This window comes from Ascaphus truei, chromosome 1 (genome assembly GCF_040206685.1).
Source record: "Ascaphus truei isolate aAscTru1 chromosome 1, aAscTru1.hap1, whole genome shotgun sequence".
Lineage (NCBI taxonomy): Eukaryota > Metazoa > Chordata > Amphibia > Anura > Ascaphidae > Ascaphus > Ascaphus truei.
Window position 1 is genome coordinate 551,291,116 of NC_134483.1, and position 9,148 is coordinate 551,300,263.

The 9,148-nt window shown below is 37.4% G+C and overlaps 1 long non-coding RNA gene across 1 annotated transcript; it reads right to left on the reverse strand.

Annotated features, from left to right (window-relative positions):
- Positions 1–3,445: 3,445 nt before the first annotated feature.
- LOC142467924 (uncharacterized) lies at positions 3,446–8,882 on the reverse strand. The gene is made up of 2 exons (XR_012788522.1): positions 8,799–8,882; positions 3,446–5,830 (listed from the first exon to the last, which is right to left on the reverse strand). It is a non-coding gene; the product is annotated as an uncharacterized LOC142467924 (long non-coding RNA).
- Positions 8,883–9,148: the final 266 nt, after the last annotated feature.

Below are 9,148 nucleotides of genomic sequence, written 5' to 3' on the forward strand. Positions count from 1 at the left end.
TTATACCTATCCCCTGTTATACATGTACTGTGTAATCATTATACCCTACCCCATTATACATGTACCGTGTAATCATTATACCTACCCCCTGTTATACATGTACTGTGTAATCATTATGCCCTTCCCCCGTTATACATGTACCGTGTAATCATTATACCCTACCCCATGTTATTCATGTACCGTGTAATTATTATACCCTACCCCCTGTTATACATGTACTGTGTAATCATTATACCCTACCCCCTGTTATTCATGTACTGTGTAATCATTATACCCTACCCCCTGTTATTCATGTACTGTGTAATCATTATACACTACCCTTGTTATTCATGTACTGTGTAATCATTATACCCTACCCCCTGTTATTCATGTACTGTGTAATCATTATACCTATCCCCTGTTATACATGTACCGTGTAATCATTATACCCTACCTCCTGTTATACATGTACTGTGTAATCATTATACCCTTCCCCCTGTTATACATGTACTGTGTAATCATTATACCCTACCCCTGTTATATACATGTACTGTGTAATCATTATACCTACCCCCTGTTATTCATGTACCGTGTAATCATTATACCCTACCCCCTGTTATTCATATACTGTGTAATCATTATACCTACCCCCTGTTATTCATGTACCGGGTAATCATTATACCTACCCCCTGTTATTCATGTACTGTGTAATCATTATACCCTACCCCTGTTACTCATGTACTGTGTAATCATTATACCCTACCCCCTGTTATTCATGTACTGTGTAATCATTATACCCTACCCCCTGTTATTCATATACTGTGTAATCATTATACCTACCCCCTGTTATTCATGTACTGTGTAATCATTATACCCTTCCCCCTGTTATACATGTACTGTGTAATCATTATACCTACCCCCTGTTATACATGTACCGTGTAATCATTATACCCTTCCCCCTGACATTCATATACTGTGTAATCATTATACCTACCCCCTGTTATTCATGTACTGTGTAATCATTATACCCTACCCCCTGTTATTCATATACTGTGTAATCATTATACCTACCCCCTGTTATTCATGTACTGTGTAATCATTATACCCTACCCCCTGTTATATATGTACTGTGTAATCATTATACCCTACCCCCTGTTATACATATACTGTGTAATCATTATACCCTACCCCCTGTTATACATGTACTGTGTAATCATTATACCTACCCCCTGTTATTCATGTACTCTGTAATCATTATACCCTACCCCCTGTTATACATGTACTGTGTAACCATTATACCCTACCCCCTGTTATTCATATACTGTGTAATCATTATACCCTACCCCATGTTATTCATGTACCGTGTAATTATTATACCCTACCCCCTGTTATACATGTACTGTGTAATCATTATACCTACCCCCTGTTATACATGTAATGTGTAATCATTATACACTACCCTTGTTATTCATGTACTGTGTAATCATTATACCCTACCCCCTGTTATTCATGTACTGTGTAATCATTATACACTACCCTTGTTATTCATGTACTGTGTAATCATTATACCCTACCCCCTGTTATTCATGTACTGTGTAATCATTATACCTATCCCCTGTTATACATGTACCGTGTAATCATTATACCCTACCTCCTGTTATACATGTACTGTGTAATCATTATACCCTTCCCCCTGTTATACATGTACTGTGTAATCATTATACCCTACCCCTGTTATATACATGTACTGTGTAATCATTATACCTACCCCCTGTTATTCATGTACCGTGTAATCATTATACCCTACCCCCTGTTATTCATATACTGTGTAATCATTATACCTACCCCCTGTTATTCATGTACCGTGTAATCATTATACCTACCCCCTGTTATTCATGTACTGTGTAATCATTATACCCTACCCCTGTTACTCATGTACTGTGTAATCATTATACCCTACCCCCTGTTATTCATGTACTGTGTAATCATTATACCCTACCCCCTGTTATTCATATACTGTGTAATCATTATACCTACCCCCTGTTATTCATGTACTGTGTAATCATTATACCCTTCCCCCTGTTATACATGTACAGTGTAATCATTATACCTACCCCCTTTTATACATGTACCGTGTAATCATTATACACTTCCCCCTGTTATTCATATACTGTGTAATCATTATACCTGCCCCCTGTTATTCATGTACTGTGTAATCATTATACCCTACCCCCTGTTATTCATATACTGTGTAATCATTATACCTACCCCCTGTTATTCATGTACTGTGTAATCATTATACCCTACCCCCTGTTATACATATACTGTGTAATCATTATACCCTACCCCCTGTTATACATGTACTGTGTAATCATTATACCTACCCCCTGTTATTCATGTACCTTGTAATCATTATACCCTTCCCCCTGTTATACATGTACTGTGTAATCATTATACCCTACCCCCTGTTATACATATACTGTGTAATCATTATACCTACCCCCTTTTATACATGTACCGTGTAATCATTATACCCTACCCCCTGTTATACATGTACTGTGTAATCATTATACCCTACCCCCTGTTATACATGCACTGTGTAATCATTATACCATACCCCCTGTTATTCATGTACTGTGTAATCATTATACCTACCCCCTGTTATTCATGTACCGTGTAATCATTATACCCTACTCCCCTGTTATACATGTACCGTGTAATCATTATACCCTTCCCCCTGTTATACATGTACTGTGTAATCATTATACCCAACCCCCTGTTATACATGTACTGTGTAATCATTATACCCAACCCCCTGTTATACATGTACTCTGTAATCATTATACCCTACTCCCTGTTATACATGTACTGTGTAACCATTATACCCTACCCCCTGTTATTCATATACTGTGTAATCATTATACCTACCCCCTGTTATTCATGTACTGTGTAATCATTATACCCTACCCCCTGTTATACATATACTGTGTAATCATTATACCCTGACCCCTGTTATACATGTACTGTGTAATCATTATACCTACCCCCTGTTATACATGTACCGTGTAATCATTATACCCTTCCCCCTGTTATACATGTACTGTGTAATCATTATACCCTCCCCCTGTTATTCATGTACTGTGTAATCATTATACCCTTCCCCCTGTTATTCATGTACTGTGTAATCATTATACCCTACCCCCTGTTATTCATGTACCGTGTAATCATTATACCCTACCCCCTGTGAAAGGAAAATCCATTATTTCCTCCCCTGGCTTCAGCACCGAGAGGAACTTTTCCCCTGCCAGGTACACTGAAGCCTTGTGACTGGATACTACACCATCTGCACCCGTTTGCAGCAGACTCCCCCGGAGAAGTTTTTCACGCCCTGCAACTGTTATCTCCGGTCTTCGGTGAACTTTTCAGGCCTGGGAGACGAACAAAATGAAACGTAACGCACGCCAGGTTTCAAATCCTTTGTCTCAATTTATTACTCATAGGGTAATGATTTTTATACAGAAAGAAAAAAAATATTAGTTAGAGGCGTAACATAGGCGTATCATAGGCGTGACATAGGCGTATACTAGGTGTGTCTTGGGCGTAGCTTTAATTAGAGGCGTGATTTAGGGGCAGGACATATTAGTGGCGTGACTTTTGAGACGTGTCCCTTTTCAATACAAGCAATGTTCTGAATACATAGCTTATTCATTGTCTGTTATCAAAATAGACCTTGAGTCTTAGCAACTTTATTTCACTACCTTGCTTCTTGCAGAGAACCATTCTATTATATTCTACTAAAACACCAGGAAATTGACCTCACAAAAGTATCTAGTAATATTCTGGCCAGGGAGAATGAAATGCAATTTAGCAGAGAAACTGAGTGCATTCAGGAATTATATTTCAGCAAAAGGCTGACTACAGAATCTTAACTAGTTATGACCAGACAAAATGGAAGCTTAACATGACTGCAGACTCTGGCCTGACATACTGGTCCTAACAATCCCTCCTTTTTGTTCTCTAAAAGAACAAATACCCTTACTAGATACGCTTCTCTATGACTATGGCCTTATGGGGACCAATAGTATCATAGACTCTGTTCATGGCCACATATGAATTATTAGTTGCATACATGGCGTGAGATGAAACTGAAGGTTTCCTTGAGACAAATGAAAGTATTGCACACTTAGTACAGTGAAAAATAACAAAAATTGCTGCGATTATACTAATCACTACAATAAAACCATAGAGAATTTTCATACCTAATTCTCCGAGAAAGTGGGAAGGATGAATCCCAGATAACAAAGGGCAGTGTGATTGCAGGGTACAATCTTAGTGGCCCACATGCCACACAACCAATAGAGATATATATATATATATATATATATATCATTAAATATTTCTATAGATTAGAAAATAGCTTACATTTCAATATGTCACATAATTTAAGGGTCAGCTATTGGTGAGAATTGGTGGGGGTTAATTTCTGCCAAGAGCGACTGCACAAACATTCTTCTTGCACACATCTTTCATACTGCATTTACTCAGAATGGCAAAACGGACCAAGATGGCTGCTATGGTCACAATGGCTGACGTGATCCTTTCCTTGTGGTTGACTCACTTCCCTTTGTGACCTCCCACCTTCCTCATATCCAGTCTTCTCAGTCCCCCCATATCCTTAAGAGACAGTCTATTTAAAGAACAGAACAGTTAACCATTTCATAGTCCTGATGGACCAAGATGTCCAAGTTGTGCATAACTGCATTCCTTTCTTTTCCGGCCATTATATCAGCCCAGTTGATTTCTTCTTTGGTCTCTTCTTCTGGGGGACTGGCGACATCATCACCGCAGAGAGGCATAGCGTCGGTGGGGGTTGCAACGCACTTCTGGATCAGAGTTTTGCTGTACTTAATACATAGAGAGCAATGAGTAGGACAAACACACACATACAAAAACATTTGCTAGCTTCGCTCAAAGCAAATCATTCCAACCACCAAGTCCCCATGGTCCCTAAATCCTGGATAAATACACAACATTGCGCTTTAACTAGGGCGCATACATGCCCCTCCTTTTGAGGCTAAAATATAGTCCAGAGCTATTTTTATTCTGCGGGGTCATTAATTTAAACTAAACCTATTCTTGGTTAAGTGAGTAAATGTCTGTGGCTGTATGATTTAGGATATCCCTGTAAACCTGTCATACAGTAACTCAACTCCTACATTTGGGAATACATTCCCTGAAACTTATTCTTCCCATAGACTACTTTTTAGCACTTGTGTATTGGGTGCATCTCTTCTGTTTCTAACTCTACCTGTGAGCAATTAACATAACCGTGTGTTTGACTGATAAAGCATTCTCCCACCGGGATATCATTCTGCAGGGAGATTCTATTAACCTAGAAATCCAAACAAAATAAACAAAATTAAACAAATAATACCTTATACTATTTTGTCATCCTTATGGGACGCCACTTACACAAACATAATGGAGCATACATTGTAACAGAAAAATAATAAAAACCTGTAAAAATAAAAAGTTCAAAGTTCATGTGTTGAGGCCTGGACATTTTTGCCTATAACCTTTCTCCCTTGATTAGTGGTCAGAGAGTATTGTGTCCATCAAAACACTTATTTGCAGGTGCTATGTCTTTGTCTTTATTTGCTGTTTGTGCTTAGGCTGGCACCATTTTGACGTGCTTGATGTGTATCCATGATGATAAGAAATTTTTACTGCAATGCTGGTGATGAGTAGCATCTAAATGGCCTTTTCATCTGGGATGAAGAGCGTGCTTGCGTAGAAAATGCTTGACCATTAACCCGTCTTGCGTAGGTGCACTTTCAGCTTTAATCTGTGCCTAGAAAGACTCAAAAATATATATTAGTTGCATGCAATACTTATTAATTGTTTTATTACCAATAACATGGTCCTTAATTCGTTACTTTGAACTACTGATGGTCATAACTCATCCCATAAATGTCTCATAGGGAGAGAATTTATACCTAGAAATAAGTTCTTGTATTAATATGGTTACTACTATTATTAGCATCCACAATATTAAACAGAGATATTCCCTATTAACGCTCCTCAAATTTTAAATTAAGCAACCAATATGGACTTGACTTTGCTACAATTCAAGTTCCTAAAACTTGGTACCTCAGCCTTTGCCAAACCAATTGCTTCCATAATCAACTCTATCCTGTCTGCAGGCCATATCCCTAAGACCTGGAAAACTGCTAGAGTTGTCCCAATCTACAAAAATGGGGACAAAAACACTGTCTCAAATTACAAATCAATCTCTCTTCTCCCAATACACACTTACTCTCATTCATACCTAACTGCCATCTGCCAATTTCTCTGATGCAAATGGTGTCAACCTTTTAGTCATTTAATACTAACTAACCTTAAAACTCGCCCCACACATCAAGCATCTCAACAGCCTGCACTCATGGCTATTGTCCCACACCCACAGTCACTCCTGGCTTTCACCTCAAGCACTCCACTGTAACTATTCTGCTAAAAAAAAAAATGTGAAATGCCCTGTATATAATGTATACCCTGTTCACTTATGCAATTACACTTGCAATACAATATCCCCTGTCCTTTAACTCTATTTCCAGGACATACCCAAAAACAAATAAATGGTTACAAAATGATAAATTTGGCAGATATTATATATCCCTCAACATAGGGACGGCTTGCTACCTGCTTTGCTGTGACATCTGCAAAGGTATTATTATTATTTACCAGGGGCCTGTCAGCTCTTGGAGTTAACATTGTTATAATAAATTCTGAACCTATGTATGTATCTCCCCTCTTCTGTTCATATATTATCTATATATGTGAACAAAAATACAAAAATACAAAAATAGTTATGAAAACAGGTTGCTTTGATATACTGTATAGCAAAATAAACTGGTAAATAGATTTGTATGTGTTGTGACTATAAAAATATTTACTGCTTGTGTTAAAAGAAAAAGCCTGCAGTAGGTCTTTTAACAACTGTGGCATTTACAATATATATAAAAAAAAAATCCTGAAATCCTGAGCAAAAGATTTCCTTTTAAAATAGACAAATAATGTTGAACTCTTTGCAAAGTGCTGAGCACACGGCCAGCATTAACTTTAAAAGACACTCTGACTTTAAAAAGGAAAAAATAATTTTCAAAGCGCTTTTTTTTTTTTTTTTTCTTCTGGGAAAACAGCCAGAAATTTCACAGTACAGATACTGTAGCAGACAATGGGTTTCACTGTCTAATTCATATTAACTGCTGGATTAATCCTCACGCAGGGGATTGTAACATTAGTTTTAATGTTAAATATGAAGCTTTCCACCCTGTCCTAAAACTGCATTTTGTATGGTCTTTCAAAAATTAAATAACGGGAATATTTCAAATTACTTATAAACACCAAGTCTATGCCAACAAGAGCATGCAACATTCTTTCATTCATTCACCTGAATGCCTTCTGCAAGAAATCTCATATTCCTGCAAACTTCCATCAATACAATTGCTATCCCGTTTTAACTATGTCCTCTCTTAAACTAAACAAAATATCTTCAAACATGCAACAGTTATACCATGACTAAAAAAACAGCAAGCTTGACCCTACCTGTCTTGTATGGCTTCTACACTGCTTATTTAACGGAGACAATTCTCGCTAAAATAACTGACCTCCATGCTTCTAAAGACAGATATCACCACACTCCCCTCACACCACTCAACCTCCCCGCAGCATCTGCCACCACGGACACCCTCCTTTTGAAGCGCTATGTACATTAATGGCGTTATATACATATATAATACAATATATTAATTCAAACAGTGCTTATGAGCTCTTACCAGCATTTTAAACAAAAACAAACCAGACATATCTTAATCCTGTAGAAATAAAATTGAAATGTGTTATCTTACTGCTTTACGGAAAAGAAGACAGTTCTACATTACCATTTTACTCATGAATAAACTGCTTAAGCACAGAGCTAGTTAATTTTAATGTGAATGCTTCACATTCTTTAAACTGTAAGGGAGAGGCTGTGCCCCTCCTTTTATTAAGATAGAAATACCACACACGAAAAGAAATGTGTCCGGTTTAAAAAGTATCCGCCTGGCCAGGACGAATAAACCTTTCAAACTATAACCAGGGACTGAGCTGAATATACTCCCCTTCCGTTGTGAGGTATTTCTCTCTATATTCGGTGTACACCTTTTTTTTTTTTTTTTTTTTTTTTTTAAACCTTTTAAAATTTAGATTTCATCATGAGCAACTAATATTCATATTTTTTGTACAGATGATAATCAGCATGACTTTCACACAAGAAATCATTCAGGAAAAATTTTATCAGGGTTACAAACAAACTCTTTTACATAAGGTAGCGGTGTTTTTTTTTTTTTTTTTACAGAGACTTTCACTCTGAGCCCCCACGGGCAAAGCAGCACTTCCCTGCTTCTGACTGACTGATAGTGGCACACACTCTACCAATGACCAAAACCACCACAATTAAAACAGACACCATTATTCTGAGCTATTCTCCCTGATTGATTTCTGGGACCAGCATAAGATCTCCGTCTATTCTGTCCTCTGCCTTGTAAATACATTGCCTTATTTTCATGCCGAGAACAACCTTCTGCATATTCGACAAACGGGTAATGACTAGCTGTCTGAGCAACAAATTCCTCAGGAATCAGACCAGATTTACACTCGCATTTAAAAATTGTACATTCCTAGGCTTCCGTCCAGAGTCATTCTTACTCATGCAAGCACCCATTAGTAGCTTAAAGAAAAACAGCTTAATTATGACAAATAATTGCAATATTTATACTTACACAATATACAATGGTCGTTCAGCTAGATCAGAGATAACAGTCCAGTCGTGCACAGAATTTACTGGACTCTAACCAAAAATTCTGTTAAAAAAGGGACTCAAACCCAATTCTTCAGTCACAATTTAGGTCTATTAAATTCCCAGAGGGGGTGAAGCATCATATATAAAAATTTACATATATACTCACAAACTCTGTGAACTTCCCACTTCTAGACGCCAAAACTGAAAGGAAAGTATTATATTCTACAAATGCACCAGTGCATTCAGGAATTATATTTCAGCAAAAGGCTGACTACAGAATCTTAACTAGTTATGACCAGACAAAATGGAAGCTTAACATGACTGCAGACT